The sequence below is a fragment of the Ahaetulla prasina genome, chromosome 1 (assembly GCF_028640845.1).
Source record: "Ahaetulla prasina isolate Xishuangbanna chromosome 1, ASM2864084v1, whole genome shotgun sequence".
NCBI classification, from domain to species: Eukaryota; Metazoa; Chordata; class Lepidosauria; order Squamata; family Colubridae; genus Ahaetulla; species Ahaetulla prasina.
Genome location: NC_080539.1, coordinates 262,727,504 through 262,745,932, shown reverse-complemented (window position 1 = coordinate 262,745,932; position 18,429 = coordinate 262,727,504). Strand labels below are relative to the sequence as shown.

General features: G+C 39.7%; 1 protein-coding gene across 7 annotated transcripts in view; it reads left to right on the top strand.

Moving 5' to 3' along the window:
• The window catches only part of CHID1 (chitinase domain containing 1), a 127,689-nt gene that overhangs the window by 71,156 nt on the left and 38,104 nt on the right, over nt 1–18,429 (top strand). The gene's annotated exons all lie outside the window — the stretch shown is intronic.

Below are 18,429 nucleotides of genomic sequence, written 5' to 3'. Positions count from 1 at the left end.
AATAGCAAGCCCATGTTTGAGACCCAAGTCTGCTGTGAGATGGGGTGAGCTCCCATCATTCATTCCATCTCCTGCCAACCTAGCAGTTTGAAAGCATGCAAACATGAGTAGATAAATAGGTACCACTTCGGTGGCACATTAACACAGACATGAAAGGGGCATCTCCTGGGCAACAGTGATGACACCAGCTAATCCTTTCAATCCAAGTAACTGGATTGAAAGCACCAAGGCACTTCTAATAGAAAGATGAATGTGACCAAGATATCCAAAGCAAAGGAAAAGAGGGATAATTTTTTTCTTTCTGCATCCTCATTTCTGTCCTGTCTTCATTTTTAACTTCTTGGCTCTAATACCAGAAATGACCCAAGAACGTAAAAAAGTGACTATAGCAACAGTTGGCCAGCATCAGTCTAGATTCAGCAAGCATTGGGGTTCAATACAATATTCCTTTTCTCCCATCTGTTCCCTTAATTGTGTATGTATGACCACATATTCTATTTCTTAAGAATGTAGAAAGAACAATGTTTCTACTGCCATATTGTTTAGTTGAGTATAGATTTTGCTGATTATGCGTAAATGTCTGTTCCTCTTTTTCCCCCAACCATCCAACATTCTATTCCAGTTACTGTGGGTTTGTCTACCTCTTTTCTACATTAATTCATAGTTTCTTAGTTTCCAGATAATCCTTAGTTCTTATGTCAGTTAGTAATAGAGTGGAACTGGTTGGAAAAGGCAAATTTCCTCTTCCACAGAAGGTAGGAAAGAAAAGAAAAAGGAAGCCAGATCCTCACAGTCTGTTGGCTCCATCTTTCACTGAAGTGCAAGATTGAACTGAAACTTCTTATGGGCATTTTTCCTTGTTGTAAAGCTGAATACTTTGTCTTTTGTTAAATTATAGTGAGGAGGAATTTAACATACTTCCTCTTCCCTGTTTCTATATATTGTTCTTCTCTCTACTATACCCATGAAACACACATAAGAACAAGCTCTTGTTCAATTTTGCACTGAAAGGGCTTTGCATTAAAATGCTGTGAAGCAGATCAAGGTGACATGTTTAATAATATGGAAATTTTACTTCTGCAGTGAAACTTTACAAAACCAAGTCCTTTTGCATTTCTGAATATCACTAGCAATTTCTAAATACCACTTCTGCTGACTAATCTAAGGCACATTTAATTTGTAAGATACAGTTGAGCGCAAATGATTTTTGAAGAATTTGGTCCTTTTAGTAGTCACCTGTATTGTCAGTACGTACAGATTCTGTGTTACTTTGAATTCTGCTAAATGTAGGAATTAACATATTTTGGAAAAATAAGATTGCATCCAGCCTTCTGTGGCATGCATTGCTATCTTTCCATTTCAGTGTTGTTGTTGTTTTTCTTTAATACCAGAATTTAAAAATTTGAGTTTCCACAAGTCTGAAATAATCCCCTTGTACTAAAAGCAAAGAAATCACCTGTGCTAAAAGCCAACAACGTCAAACATCTTATAGACTATCTTCAAAACAGCTACCAATTTACTGGTGGCTTTTGTTCCAATAAGAGCATCTGAAGATGCATATGCAGCATTATTAAATAAGGGTTGTTTGCAAGAGTAAATCATTGAAGAAAAAATGATAAGTATCTTATACAATAACACAGAATGTGCCTCAAATATCAGATTTAATAATCTGTTAACTATGCTTTTTAAAAAATGTTGAACAGATTACAGTTGGGTTGTAATTCCATATTCAGAGTTTTTTGGCAGTGAATTCAAGTGTGTGTGTAAAGCCTTTAAACATATATGAATAAGATTAGGTTGTTAGAAGTAATCTAGCAGTGTAGCTGAGTAAGCAGAGTGGCAATCTCTTGCTTTGCATTGCAGCTTTATTTTCTGACATATGAAGAAAATTATGCATCCCCAGAGTTGCTGTTATAGAGATTCTGGGGAATTACCATTGATTCAAAGATAATTTTGATACACGTTAGAAATGGGGGGGAAATCTGCAGTATAGATTATTTTATTCACAGTAGCTCACAGTGTCATCATTAAAGAGAAAATTATAAGGAGAAAAATGATTGTATACTTCCAGCACACATTAACACATACAGAATTATTCATGGTTCTTCAGCTAAGCAGGCCCATTATGTGATGAGAAGATTTGCCTCTCTTTTTGTCCCACCGTCATGTCGACCAGTGATGTTTTTTTGTTGTTGTTTTGTTACGATATAGCAAAATAGGTTTGAGACTTGTTTTGGTGGTATTTACTACTGTTACAGCAAACCTATGAATGGATGTAAGATCACTTGATTGACAAGGCCCCCTCAGAGTGAAGCATGAAGCAGATGCTCCGAGGAAATATGTTTGCCCCATCCAACATTCTCTGGGTGATAGGAGGGTAACAGGTAGAACTAGTTGAAGTGATGATGTAATAATGGCAGCGGGTGGCTCTCTAGATCCATGTTCTCAACCTTAGCATGCCGCCTCAAAGTTGAAGTCAACACACAGTTGCCAAGGTTGAGAAACATTGCTTTAGGCCGTGGATAGTAGCAGGGAAATTGTACCATCCACCCCCACCTCATCTGCTACTTAAGCCATCCTGAACAGGAAAGAATGGTAAAATAAAATAAAGCATGTTTTATTTTACACAGTTACTTTTAGAGCAGGGGTGTCAAACTCGTGTCGTCATGGCAGCATCACATGACATATCAGGACTTTTCCCCCTTTCACTAAACTGGGTGTGGATGTGGCTAGTGCGTGACACATCTGGTCCGCTGTCCATGAGTTTGACTTCCCTGTCTTAGAGGGTATGAGGGTATATGATTTGGTTTTTTTTTCCTTTTCTTAAATGGATATTTCCTAAGTGGGATGCTGGGAAGTTTATTCAGGTATCCATATGACTCATTGTTTTGCAGTAGTTGTTTCTGTAAATTGCCTCATTAATTTATTGCGCTAGTTGTTGGAAAAGAACAGGGGCATTAGACAAAAGTATATTTTACCTAGCAAAGAAAGGAGACAGATAGAAAGTAAGAGGAATATGTAGCTAAAGGTCTCAGTCTGATATTGGAAGCTCATATTTGTGTTTTTTTTTTGCACTAGAGCCCTTCTGGTTTGCAATTTTTGCTTCTTTTTCATGCACAAGATTAGATATAAACGATGGGCCCTTGAGTCTTTGTTTAGAAAACAGAAATAAATTAAAATTAGAAGTCCCTATTGTCAATATATATATTTGTTTTACTTTGTACTTGACAATGAGAACTATCAGCAAAAATGTAATTTTTCTATCTCTTTTTGCCTGTATATACATCACTGGACTTCATAGATAGATGGATGGATGGATGGATGGATGATGGGAGGGGACAGAGATCAGGAAGGAAGGAAGGAAGGAAGGAAGGAAGGAAATAAAACTGATATGAAGTTCTTTCTGCGCATGACAAAGATGGAGGTCTGACCGATTCTCGGAGTGGCAGGCGGAGTTGTTTCCGGGCCGGGGATGCAGCCAGCGGGCGATTTGGGCTGCCTGAGCTTCCTGGCTGGGTGGATGATCTTGGCAGCCGCGAGAGGGGTTTTTCGCCCCTGAAGGTTTCGCGGCTACCGAGTGCCGAGCCAGGGTTGAATGGCAGCGAAATGGCGGCGGCCATCTTGCTGCGGAGCGGGGCGGCGTCCGGCCTACTCCCGGCGGTGTTTGGTGGCGTCCGGCCTATTCCCCTGCAGCATTGTCGAACTTGTGCTGCAGGGAGGGCGACGGCAGGGGTGAGAGCCCCGAAAATCTTTTCCCCCTGACGGGAGGGCCCCGACGAGGTCCCCCATGGAATCGGGGGTTGCTGAGGGGGGAGCATGTCCGAGGCTGCGGTGTGGACGGCGAGGACGTCTGTCTCGGTTAAGGGCGGCGTTTGGAACCTTCCTAGCAGCGGCGGCGGCAGCATGCTCTCTCCCTCTTCTCCCTCCTTTCCCTTGGATTTTTTCTTCTGGACCTGATAAGATCTGAGGAGGCTGTGTAAGGGCTGGTCGGACCTAGTCATGGAGGTCTCCTTTTCTTCCCCTGGACTTCGGAGTTGTAATGGGGAGTTTAGACTCTGGAGCTTAGACTTCCCTCCCCCCCCGGACTCTGGAGCGTTGGATGGGGGCCAGCTGGGACTACCTATCAGGAACGCTTTACGATCACGCGTGGGCTTGGGTTAGCGTCTGTATGCTGCTCGGGATTGGCCTTTTGGCTAACCAGGTTAAGATCAGCCCATCCTGGATTCTTTTTACCCTTCCCCTCTTCCCACTTATCCTGTTTGGGAGTGAGGTGTCTACAGGGGGAGGAGGTTGGCAGCGGCTATTTTTAACATCTTTATATCTGTTATTACTTTTACCATCTTGAACGGGATTCCCTTGCGAGAATTTTATTTTATTTATTTATTATTTAAACTTATATACCGCCCTATCTCCCAAAGGACTCAGGGCGGTTTACAGGCATATAAAAAACATCAATATACAAATTAAAATAATCATTAAAAGACTTATTCTAATGCCAATAGTTAATAATACCAATTGTTAAAAATAGAAATATAAATATTAAAATCGATTTAAAAACCCTCTAAATTTAAAAAATCTAAGCCAGTCCTGCGCAGATGAATAAATGAGTCTTGAGCTCGCGACGGAAGGTCCGAAGATCTGGAAGTTGACTGTCCATCGTCTTTTATCATCTGTGGGACCTATGTCACCGGTTCTGAATATGACTGCTTTATCATCATCTACGGTTACGGACAAACTCATTTTTGCGCCAATTATGCCTGATACGAGATATGATTTATTCTTCGTTAGAACTTCATCGTCTGCAAGGGTCCTCCGCCTCGCAGAAATGGCCCTCTACGTTATCGAGGGCCTATCTCAATGACGGGTTTTGGGACCCAGAGAGATGGCATGTGTGAAGAAAGAATCTTTGGGGTTTTTTAGAGAAACAATTTTTAAGGGGTGGGAGGGTAAAGACGGGTATCGGGGGAAACCCGTCGGGGAGGGAGCCAGTCCTTGCGATCGCTCGCGGCGATACCTTACTGGGTTCGGAGGTGAAGGGGAAGCCTTATTCTCTAATTCCAGAGGGTCGTTCCATCAGTACGGTAAGTGGGAGAGGCAGATATGGCGGAAGTGGGGGGCCGTATCATGTTCAGGGGGTGCGCGCTCGCTGTTTGAGAGCGATTGCGCGCTCCGGCCCTTCAGACTTTTCCCGTTCCCCGAGTGGCCAGTACCCCCAGGGCTTGGACCTTTGGCTGATGTTATGCAATGCTAGGTCCGTAGTGAATAAAGCCTCCCTGATTCATGATCTTATACGGGGGGGGGCCTGCGGACCTTATGGGCATTTCGGAGACTTGGTTGGGCATTGAAGGGGGGGTTCCCCTTGTGGAGATGTGCCCACCGGGTTTCCGGGCATTTCATCAGCCGAGGGCCCAAGGTAGGGGTGGAGGGATGGCGGTGGTTATTAGAGAGAGTCTGGAGCCGATGGAGGCCACTGTTCCTCAGATAGCCGGCTGTGAATCCCTTTACGTGAAGTGGGGGCGTAGGATGCAGGTGGGCTTGTTGATCACGTACCTGGCTCCTTGCTGCGTGACAACAGCCCTGCCCGAGTTGTTGGAGTTGATAGCCGGGATGGCAGTTGATACCCCTAGGATTATGGTCATGGGGGATTTCAACTTGCCATCAGCCGGTGTGTCATCGACGGCGGCTCGGGAGTTCATGGCCTCCATGACGGCCATGGACCTGACCCAACTAATTGACGGCCCCACCCACGTCGGGGGAAGCACACTGGATCTGATTTTTGTCTCTGGACAGTGGTTGAGTGATCTGGAAGTACGAGAATTAGTCATTGAACTGTTGTCATGGTCAGACCACTCTCTCCTTCGTCTGGACTTTCGGACCGCCGCTCCACACCGCAGGGAGACGGGACCAATACGTTGGTTCCGTCCCAGGCGACTGATGGACCCGGAGAAGTTCCCGATGGAGCTTGGGCCGCTCCCTGGCAATCTGGCCCACGGCTCGGCCGAGGAGCTTGTTGCGGCCTGGGAACAGGCTGCGGTGGGCGCTTTGGACCGTGTCGTGCCTTTGCGGTTTCTGACCCGGCGTAGGTCTCAACCAGCTCCTTGGTTTTCCGAGGAGCTGAGGGAGATGAAACGCCGGAGAAGACGCCTAGAGAGCGCGTGGAGGTCCAGCCGTTCTGAAGCTGACCGAACACTAGTTAGGTCTTTTACTCAGACCTATCTAGTGGCATTAGGGAGGCCAAGCGGGCCTATGTTTCTGCCCTCATTGCGTCAGCAGAGAACTGCCCAGCCTCCCTGTTTAGGGTGACTCGCTCCCTCCTTCATCAGGAGGGTTGCGATGACCCCTTACAGGGTTGTGCTGAGGATTTCAGCAGGTATCTGTTTGACAAAATCGCTCAGCTTCGGGACGGTTTGGACCAAAATTGGGTAGTTTCGGGCGAGGTGATGGAGGCTAGTCTTGTTGAGACCATCTGGGAGGAGTTTGACCCTGTGGCTCCTGAGGACATGGACAGGTTGCTGGGGCGGCTGAATGCCACCACATGTTTATTGGACCCATGTCCCTCCTGGTTGGTGCTGGCCACCCGGGAGGTTACACGAGGCTGGCTCCAGGGGATTGTCAACGCTTCTTTGAGGGAGGGTGTTGTTCCCACCGCCTTGAAAGAGACGGTGGTGAGGCCCCTCCTCAAGAAGCCTTCCCTGGACCCAGCTGTTTTGAGTAACTATCGTCCAGTCTCCAACCTTCGCTTTGTGGCGAAGGTTGTTGAGAGTGTGGTGGCACGTCAGTTACCCCAGTACCTGGATGAATCTGTCTATCTAGACCCGTTCCAGTCCGGTTTCCGACCCGGATACAGCACGAGACAGCTTTGGTCGCTTTGGTGGATGACCTCTGGAGGGCCCAGGATAGGGGTTATTCCTCTGCTCTGGTTCTCCTTGATCTCTCAGCGGCTTTTGATATCATCGACCATGGTATCCTGCTGCGGCGGTTGGGGGGATTGGGTGTGGGAGGCACCGTGTTTCAGTGGTTCTCATCCTATCTCTCCGACCGATCGCAGACGGTGTTGGCAGGGGGGCAGAGGTCGACCTCGAGGTGCCTCCTTTGTGGGGTGCCGCAGGGGTCGGTTCTCTCGCCCCTTCTGTTCAACATCTATATGAAGCCGCTGGGTGAGATCATCAGTGGCTTCGGTGTGAGGTACCAGCTGTACACTGATGACACCCAGCTGTACTTTTCCACACCGGGCCACCCCAATGAAGCTATCGAAGTGCTGTCCCGGTGTTTGGAAGCCGTACGGGTCTGGATGGGGAGAGACAGGCTCAAGCTCAACCCCTCCAAGACTGAGTGGCTGTGGGTGCCGGCATCCCGGTACAGTCAGCTGCAACCGCGGCTGACTGTTGGAGGCGAATCATTGGCCCCAATGGAGAGGGTGCGCAATCTGGGGGTTCTCCTGGATGGACGGTTGTCTTTTGAAGATCACTTGGCGACCGTCTCCAGGAGAGCTTTTTACCAGGTCCGCCTGGTCCGCCAGTTGCGCCCCTTTCTAGACCGGGATGCCTTATGCACGGTCACTCACGCCCTCGTCACTTCTCGCCTGGACTACTGTAACGCTCTCTACATGGGGCTCCCCTTGAGGTGCACCCGGAGACTTCAGTTAGTTCAGAATGCAGCCGCGCGGGTGATAGAGGGAGCCCCTCGTGGCTCCCGTGTGACACCTATCCTGCGCAGGCTGCACTGGCTACCTGTGGTTTTCCGAGTGCACTTCAAGGTGTTGGTTACCACCTTTAAAGCGCTCCATGGCATAGGACCGGGATATCTTCGGGACCGCCTTCTGTTACCACATGCCTCCCACCGGCCGGTACGCTCCCATAGAGAGGGTCTCCTCAGGGTGCCGTCAGCCAAACAGTGTAGGCTGGCGACCCCCAGGGGGAGAGCCTTCTCTGTGGGGACACCTACCCTCTGGAATGAGCTTCCCCCAGGACTTCGACAACTTCCTGACCTCCGGACCTTTCGCCGCGAGCTTAAAACATATCTATTCTTTCGAGCAGGACTGGCTTAATAGGGTTTTTAAATATGGATTTTATTGGGGTTTATTTTATATTTTGTATTGTATTTTAAATTTAGGCTTTATTGAATAAGTTTTTTAAATAGTGTTTTTATTGTAATGTATTGTATTATTTTTATCTGCCTGTTCACCGCCCTGAGTCCTTCGGGAGAAGGGCGGTATAAAAATTAAATTATTATTATTATTATTATTATTATTATTATTATTATTATTATTATTATTATTATTATTATTATTATTATTATTATTATTATTACGGTAGGATATATAAAAGTGTATGATAATAGCTTATTCCCATATGTAAGCTAAATAGTGTGATAGATTTCCTATTTTTCATTGCAACAATGAAGACTGTATATTGTTTTCAATAGAATTCTGTAATGCAGCCCAGCATGTGCCAACAAACTATATTCTGGGGTTACTTCTGAGATTATATTATCATTTAAATAAGATCCACAAAAGGATTTTGTTAATAGCCTTGTCTTCTTCTCTTTTCTGTTTTTTGGCAGCATATACTTATGAAAGAGCACTAACTATAAACTAAGGAATCCAAATTGTGTTTCATTTAATATTCAATTAATAAATTTATCCTAACTGGATATATGTTAGGAGAAAACTTTGGAAAATCCTTATGTTGTTATTTCCTCATATGGTGATTAAACATCTGCCTAGACAGTTATCTTGAAACATTTTTTAAGTTTCAGCCAAATTGATTATTTCTGCATCTTCGAATTATTCTTCTTTTCTGAGGTCTGTCCATTCAATATATGGGATCTTTCCTCCCACCTTTAGAAGAAAATAAAATGTTCAACATGAACTGCACGGCATTTATCCTTAGTTGCTGCTGCTTCTGCATGTGTGGTTGCTCTGAATTTGATTACACCATTTTCTTGTTGTGTTTTAATTTCTATCATTTTTAATGATAGACAATGCCTCAATCTAAGATGTTTAATTGCCACATCAATAGGTATAATTGTAATTTTAAAAATACATGAGCCTTTATGATTAAGCACATTCACAATCTGATATAATTGGAATTTATTCAGAAGGATTCATTATACTAATTGTCTTTGCCCTGTAATGTTTATTCATTTGGGCCCAGCTGATCTTCAGTTATAGTGGCTAGAAACAAGCAAAACTCCTTTAGGTTACAGATATGCCCTCAAGGACTATTTCCTCTGACAAAAGGAACTCCTTTCTCTTTGATTTGCTACAAACCTGTCCATGGTAAAATCAAAATAAGTGTTCTTTTTTGATTAATTTAATTTATTAATTAATTCTTATAGGCACTATACTTTTGAGGGGACAAAATAAAACTAAATTCACGTGTACCAATAACTCATTATGTTTCTTACTTTTATCTTTGTTAGTAGTATATGTTTACCAAAACCTTTGTCTGAAAAATTCAAAACCCGAAAATTTGACTTGGTATTAATCCTGTCTTTCTGAAACTTTAAAATCTAATAGGATGTGAAGGCAATGATGTGAATGCCACTGAGTTGCAAATATGTGTATTTCGAACTTAATCCTTTTTTATTACCTATGCTTCTTCCACATGGTAATAAGTTTACGGATTCAATTTCTTTTGGAGGAGGTCGTCTTAAGAGCTGTACCTTCTGTGTTACTAAGGTTATTTTTTTCATATGTGTTAGCTGAGAATGGGATAAATGTCCACATAATTGACATCGTAATAGATTTCTGTTTTCTTACCTGTTGCAGTGGATAAGCTTCTAGAGCCCATTTTCTTTATGATTTATTTGAACATTTCAGCTTTTGTTTTGATGGTGCAATTCTTGAAATTCAAGACTGAATTCCAGAAATCTAATAAACTCCCTAACTAGCCATAGGGTAGGAATTTTCAAGGGTGCTTAAAGGAACTGCTGACATTAAATCATGTTGATATCATACTGAAATATGTGATCTTTGGTTTTGTAAGCGATTTTGCTTGGAACTGTTCAGTCAGGATTTCTGAAACCTTTCAGAGTAATGGGAACACTTGGAATTCTGTGAGAACTCACACACAGTGGTTGACATGATAGGAGGCGACCAATCACAAAACGTATCTATACCAGCAAGCAAAGAATATAAAATTAAAAATAGAATTATATAGGATACAGATATTCCTAGGTGCTAAAGAGTTCATCATAGGCACATTGTTTTTCTCAGGTGTTACAATGGGGAAACAGGATATCTTTTGGCATATTATTGTAACTATCTTGGTATTACAGATATCCTGTTTCATATCTTTTTCTATTTTCAAGGAAAAACATTCATAATTGCTGGTTACAAGTCAGCAGAGATACCAAGCAGTGAACATGAAGGTTTAATGATTTTCTTTCTTCTTCAATATTTTCTGCAATCTTTATTTCTAATCAATAGATCCAGTAATTAGCCAGGTAGTATCAGTAAAAGCAAAAAACACTTTCACTTGCTGCAAGAAGATCAAAACAATGAGGTCAGAATTTTTGTAGTAGAGAAATAACAAAAGTAAATTGGAAATTTGCCATACTTGTGGATGTAATGGTATTTCTCTCTTTTTTTATGCATCTCAGTATGTGTTAACCAGGAGCTGTAATTTAAAATAAATTTAGTTGCTATACAAATTTAATTTCAAACTCTGATTTCTGTGTAGCAAGGAATTTTTTTTAATTTCATTCATTTTACATTAAAATTCAAGCTAGAAATCCATTAATTACTGATTGAAATTGCATTTTTACCTCCACCTGGCAATGTGGTAAAAGAAGGAGGAATAAATTAATCAATACTTATATTTGCAAATCTCAATCTATGTATAGCTTAATAGATAGTACTACTATGAAATAAAATATTTTAAAGAATACAATAGATGGGTGCCTTATTGTTTCTAGATTACCAGTTTATGGGATAGAATAAACAGGTATATTTCTAATATGTCTAATATACTAATACGTTAAGAGAACAAAGCAGTTTATATCTTAGCATGTTCTCTTTTTCCTGGAATAAATTTTCATGTCTGGTTGATCTACTTTTTCTAAAAAAATAATAATCAATAACACAAAATTCAAATAAGACTTTAAATCTTCACACTTCTATGATCTGTGTTTTGATGGGAAAAACAGAACCATTTTCCTAATGTACATCTTTCTATTTTAATTGTGCTTCTAAAGTTGCAACTGGCAAAATAGGCAACATACAAATTTAATAAAAATAATTTTTAGTTGTGTACGGTAGATGTTAAAACAGCATTTCAAAACTCAAACTAATGATTAATAAATACCATTCCAAGTCCTGAAATAAAACTATCTTCTTTCATTTATCTACCAGTTTTTTTGATGACTCAATCACAAGAATAACTCTATTTGGCTTATGTTACTTAAAAATTATAGAAGGACATATTATGCAGAAGGAGCTAAACTGAAAAAAAGCAGCAAAAATACTTTTCCTATTAATGTTCCAACTGATTTTTTCCTGCTAGTATCTCTGTACTTCTGTCTTCCTAAATCTTCTACTACTTCAGTGGTTTTAAAATTCTCTCTTCTGTTCTCTCTTCCAATACTCAAAGTGAAGTTCTGACTCTATGGACCTTGGAATATCTTGATGCAGCAATTGAATATAGACTTCAGCTGCTTTCTCCTTGCCCAATATAGCCATTTCTGTCTGTTAAATTCCTTGCTTCCCTATTCAGAAACCTCAAGGACAGTAATGTCTATGTATCGTATGAAGAGAACAAGAGACTTAGTACAAAACAGCAGTAGATTTTCCAGTAATCCTTGTTCTGTCTTCTCACACTTCTTCCATGAGATACCAAAATTAATTCCATCTTTATTTTTAACCCCTGAGCCATGATGACCCAATGGTTAGAATGCAGTATTGCAGCTTAATTCTGCCGACTGCCAGGACTTCGTTCCTGACTGGCTCAAGGTTGACTCAACCTTCCATCCTCCTGAGGTCATGGAAATGAGGACTCAGATTGTTGGGGGCAATATACTGAATCTTTAAACTGCTTATAGAAGGTGGCAAAGCACTGTGAAGCAGTATATATGTCTAAATGCTATTGCTATTGCTATTTTGATTTTTACCAATCACATTTTAACTCGTGTGGCCAATGTGAAAAAGATCAAGAAGGATTTATTTCTTTTCCCCCTAACTACTCTATTAAACTCTTTTTTACGATAAACTACATTATTACGAACTCTTGAAATAACAAATTCCATTAACTCCTGTGCTTGGAGTTGGGCTGATAGAAAGTGGAGAAACAATTCAGTATCTCTTTGCCAGGGCCAATTTCCTAAGAAAGTTAAAGCATCCTTATTCATTATTCATTGCAAAAGAGTTTTTTCATCTCTTAATTGGCCTATCAATAAAGTCTTAACTCTTGATTATTTAATCGATATGTTTTAGAAAAAGGAGCAATGTCACAAATTTAGTCATTTCCTGCAGAAGTTTTAACTGACATGTGAATTAGTATAAAATGGATGAGATTAGGCAGCTGATTTCTTCTTGTGTATATATTAGTTAAAAATAATTGATCTGGATTAAGAGGCGTCTCTATTGTTTCCAGAGTTATTCTGATTATATTCTTATTACGTGTAGTATTTTTCAGTTGTTTTTAATTATAAGAACAGTTCTATTTGCAGTAGGGGAGTGACTGGAGGAATGGTCTGTACCATGTAAACAAAGAAGTTTGCTGTAGCTCAGCTGAATTTCAAAACTAATGCATTTCATATTGATATTTTTTCAAAAGAAACCATAATTCTCAAGCTCAGCTAAGTGGCAGTTTCTAGCCTAAAGGAAATACCATTCTAGACAGATTTTGAGGGAGAAAGAGAACGAACTAGGCATGGTTTCTGAAAACAACTTTATAATTGCCAAGAAAACTACAAGGATGCATCCATTAAACAACCAGGAAATGAGCTCAATTTGAAGGAAAGTTTACATTACTTTGAAGTTTACCTGGAAAACAAAACAAAACTAAAAGTCATTTAAGATGATTCAAAATTGATTGGCATTCTTATACTTTAATGGAACATTGGTTGCTTCTTTCTATGGACTACAAAGGTTGATGGAGTTAGCAGAGATGGCTAAATTGACTGCTTTGATAAAAGAAAAAAAAACAATTACTTTTGTTTCTACTTGGAAACCGCTTCTGGACTTTGTGCTTGAGGTGGGAAAAAATGAAACTTTGATTTTGGGTTTTACCGATTAGATACATTTGTTGTTATAGGAATGGCTAATTTATATTACTATTATGTAAAAGTAAAAAGTTGAGGTTTGATGTTATTATTCTATTGCACCAAAGGGAGACGGAAGTCAATGCCTTTTCTTTCTTTTTTCCTTCTTTTCTACACTTTTCCCTTCCCTTTTCTCTCTCCTGTTTTTCCTGTTATTTGTTTTTGTATATTTATGTATTTTGTATTCTAAACTAATAAAAAGGAATAGATTAATGTTAGTTTTACAACAAAGAATTCATACTGATCAATCTGGATTTATAAAAGGGAGACCGATGAGGAATAATGTTAGACAGATTATTAATATATTGGAATACTTGGAAAAGAAGAATAGTTCAGCAGCAATTATTTTTTTGGATGCGGAGAAGGCCTTTGATCGATTGCATTGGGATTTTTTATTCAAACTAATAGAGAAAATGCAATTTGGAGACTGCTTTGTTAGAATAATTAAAGTGATTTATGGAGAGCAAACAGCTCAGATTATAATAAATGGTAGTTTGACAGAAGTTATTAAGATTGCAAAAGGAACAAGACAGGGATGTCCTTTATCACCACTACTGTTTGTTTTAACTTTGGAACCATTATTGAATAAAATACGAGAGTTAAAGAAGATAGAGGGAATTAAAATTAAACAATATGAATATAAAGATAGAGCTTTTGCAGACGACTTAGTGGTTACTTTAACAAATCCTATAAATTCAAGTATATCTCTGTTGGAAACAATTGATAAGTACGGAAAGGTATCAGGATTTAAAATAAATCAGAATAAAACAAAAGTGATAACTAAAAACATGTCTAAACAACAGAAACAAAAACTAGAGGAAATAACAGGATTTGAGGTGGTAAAAAGGTTAAATACATAGGGGTTTATATTAGCTCATTGAATATGAAACTGTATAAGAATAATTATGAATTGTTATGGCAAAAAGTTCAGAAAGAGATGAATGCTTGGGAAAAATTGCAGCTATTGTTATTGGGGAGGATTAAAATGAATGTGTTACTTAGATTTTTATTTTTGTTCCAGATGATACCAATAATCAAGAAAGATAAAAACTTGGAGGATGGCAGATTGGGATAAATAAATTTATATGGCAAGGCCTTTCCCTCATATGCATTTCCACAAATATAATCTATAGTTAGGTCATAAAAGGTCTTATAGAATTTGAGAGTCAATGTTAGAAGTCAGCTGTTCCTAACACTTCTCATTTTTTCAATAGTATAGAAGGTAGTCCTTGACTTATGACCTCAAATGAGCCCATTTCCGTTGCTAAGCAAGACATTTGTTACCTGACCTTTATCCCATTTTGCAACCTTTCTTGCTACGGTTGCTAAGTGAAGCGCTGTAATTATTAAGTTATTGCCTTGCTTGTTAAGGGAATCTGGCTTCCCTGTTGACTTTACTTGCTTGTCAGAAGGTCACAAAAGGTGATCACATGATCCCAGGACAGTACAACTGTCATAAATATGAGCCAATTGCCAAGTGTCCGAATTTTGAAGCTTTTCCCTGCAACCATGGAGGTGTTGCAATGGTCGTAAGTGTGACAAAATGGTCATAAGACACTTTTTCAGTGGTAACTTCGAACGGTCATTAAACGAATGTTTGTAAGCTGAGAGCTTCCTGTAATAGGGAAGTGTTCAAACATCCTATTGTATAAATTATAAATTATTATGTAATTCCTCCTTACCTAAGATTGTGCAAGAAATGAATTCAGTGCATCAGAGCAATTGCAGAAGCATTTATAATTTGCTCTCTCCACATATATGGACCACAGCTGTCAGAGGTGCAAAGAATATTCTTCTGATGCCACACGATTGTTGCTAAGAATCAAGTTATACATCATTCAAATTTCAAATTACTGCTTTTTTTAAAAAAGTAACTTAATTAAAAGCAAATCTGTGGGAGCCTGGTAGAGATCACAACATAGAAGTGAGAAATAGCTAAGAAGAATAGAATAGAATAGAATAGAATAGAATAGAATAGAATAGAATAGAATAGAATAGAATAGAATAGAATAGAATTCCTTATTGGCCAAGTGCGATTGGACACACAAGGAATTTGTCTTTGGTGCATATGCTCTCAGTGTACATAAAAAGACAAGATACATTCGTCAAGAATCATTAAGGTACAACACTTAATGATAGTCATAGGGTACAAATAAGCAATCAAATCATACTAAGAAACAATATAAATCGTAAGGATACAAGCAACAAAGTTACAGTCATAAGTCATAAGTGGAAGGAGATGGGTGATAGGAATGATGAGAAGATTAATAGTAATGCAGACTTAGTGAATAGTTTGACAGTGTTGAAGGAATTATTTGTTTGGCGTTCGGGGAAAAACTGTTCTTGTGTTTAGTTGTTCTGGTGTGCAGTGCTTTATAGTGTCGTTTTGAGAGTAGGACTTGAAACAATTTATATTCAGGATGTGAGAGGTCTGTAAATGTTTTCACAGCCCTCTTTTTGGCTTGTGCAGTATACAGGTCCTCAATGGAAGGCAGGTTGGTAGCCATTGTTTTTTCTGCAGTTCTAATTATTCTCTGAAGTCTGTTTTTTGTCTTGTTGGGTTACAGAACCAAACCAGACAGTTATAGAGGTGCAGAATACTGACTCAAAGATGTACAGTTTTTGAACATACTTGGGAGGAAGGAGTTTCTTATACTATAGTTTGAAGTGAACAAATGAAATTCAAGAAATGGCAAGGTTAACAATGGTATCTTAATTTTCATGTTAACATTAACAAAATTAACATAACGTTGTTTGAACTTCAGAATAACTCCAAATAACGCCAGGTAGTTTGTGTGTGAGCAGTCCTTTTTTTAAATTCAGGTGACTTCCCAAGTACCATTTTTCCCCTTAGATCAAACCTCAGATGAGTTGGTATGGCTGGGAGAAATTTATGCAGTGTAATGGCAAAGTCAAATAGCACACTTATTCTATTTCGCAGAATATAAATTTCTGTTTGAAGTTGCACTGAATCTGAAAGCCTCTCTAGTTCATTCTTAAGACAGGGAATTGTTTGAAGGAAGATCATGGATCCTTATAGATTCCCAACAACACTAAGCCCCTGAACCTTACCTTGATTCGACCCATGGGTAACTTGTTTATTTTTCCTTATTGTGTGAAATGTATTGCATTTCTCTTTCAAGACAAATAATTCTGCCTGTATTTCCTTCCATCCATAAATAAGCAAATGCAAATCTGTTTCTCAAGTTTGCCGTTTAGATTAAAGGTTTTCTCTTTTTAATAATGTATGTATGGCTATCGTGGCAAACCAAAGAGCTGCTCAATAAAATAAGGAATTATTCAAGACAATGGAACAGAATTTCTTATATGTGCTCAAACCACTCTCCACTTTGCTTGAGGCCTTTAAAACTAGGCGAAAATCAGTGCTGCTATGTTAGACGTATCCGTTCATAATCAACATTCAGAGTCTGTTCCAGATTTATAAGGGCTCTCAGCAACTTAGAATTGGCTGGCTCAGTTTGCAAGTATATGCACAGATGTGAGTCAGTCAATCATTTTTTTTTCTGTTAGTGATTAGCATTTCAGAACAGAACTTTCCAGACAGTTAAAATATTTCAAAACGGTTAGAAATGCAACTTGGAATACAGCATTATCCATAAAAGCACCATTTTATTGTTCCTTGACCAAACACATTACCAGTACGTTGTGTATTGAGGCAGTCAAGATATGACTGTAATGGAACCTGCCCATCAAAGTCGTAAGTCGTGACGGGTGTAAAGTAGGTCACCTACATGACCAAACTAATTTTATGACCTTTTTCGCGGCAATTGTTAAGTGAATGCCACAGTTCATTTAATGAACCAATTGTTTGCTATGGGCCAGTTTTGCTGAAAAACAGAAATTTTTCATCAGAAATATAAAACACAATTGTGTGATCACAGTATGCTGCAAATGGCCATAAATGTGGGCCAGTTGCCAAGCACCCAACATGCAGTCACATGGCTTTGGGGGGGGGGCAGCCGTCAGAACGTTGGAATGGTGTGCTAAGTGCCCCTGGGGAAATTCATTCTAAATTTGAACGGTCACCAGGAGATTAGTTGTAAATCAAGAACAATCTGTACTACAAGAGTGACAGAAAAGAATTCACAGGCTTCTTGATAATCTTGGCATGCTGGTCGGAGAGTAGAAAAATTCTGCTTTGGTCCTATTTTTTCCCATCCTCACCAAAAATTGACTTCGGCTTCCTTCTGTTAAGCTAAGATATAATCAGAGCAAATGAAAGTCCAACGGTGAGAAAGAGTTAGATATTGTCTGCCTATCTGAGCCTGTACAGAACCATTTCTGGTTCTAGGCTCAGTGATATAAAATGTTTTTAGGGACAGGGAATATGCTCTCAGAAGTCTACTTTTCTATCTTGAGTGACTTACGCACATATGCCTGAGACTCATCATTCACAATTTTTGCTTTAAAAAAATTAAGATTGGTATACGTTTGTCATCTCTACTTTAAAGGAATGTTCTAATACTTTTGCGTACCTTTTTCTCCATCGATACAATTGGTTTCTTCCAGGATTCTGAGATATATAAATAAATGTGGTATTTCTGTATTCCAGTCTGCATGGAATATTGTTAGAAAGAAATTTGGTTTGTTCTGAGCCGGAGCAAGAAAAAGAATGCAGAACATCAGCAGTTTCTCGAAGCAGAGGTGAAGTTTATTTCTGAGAATTCAGTGCAGGAAAGTACCAGGTAGTGCCACCCCCATCCAAAACTAAAGATGTTAAAGTCCCGGATCTTGGGGCTCCATGCCTGTAGTCCCTCATCCAGGCCCCCACAATGAGCTGCTGCCTTTAGCCAATTTCAACCTCTGTGTCAAGTTTTTTTTTTTGGTTTTTTTTAGTGTAAGTTCTCACCTTTTGCTCTGGAAATGTGAAATTGGGACATGAACAAGGGAAGATTAAATGGCAGGGAAGGTTTGATTCCTTTCCCACTGTATATACAAAGAATTATATATTAGTATCTGATTCTTTTTTCTATTCATAGGGTACGGAGGGCTGTTGAATACAGCTTCTATTTCTAACGTGTCTTGGCATGTCCGATTTCTTTGCACAAGTACAAGCTGTTGAATAGTAGTGTTGCAATTACGTATTCCATGATTTCTATTGTCCCCATACCTTAAGAAGATGTATTTAAACACCTTAAAATAGTT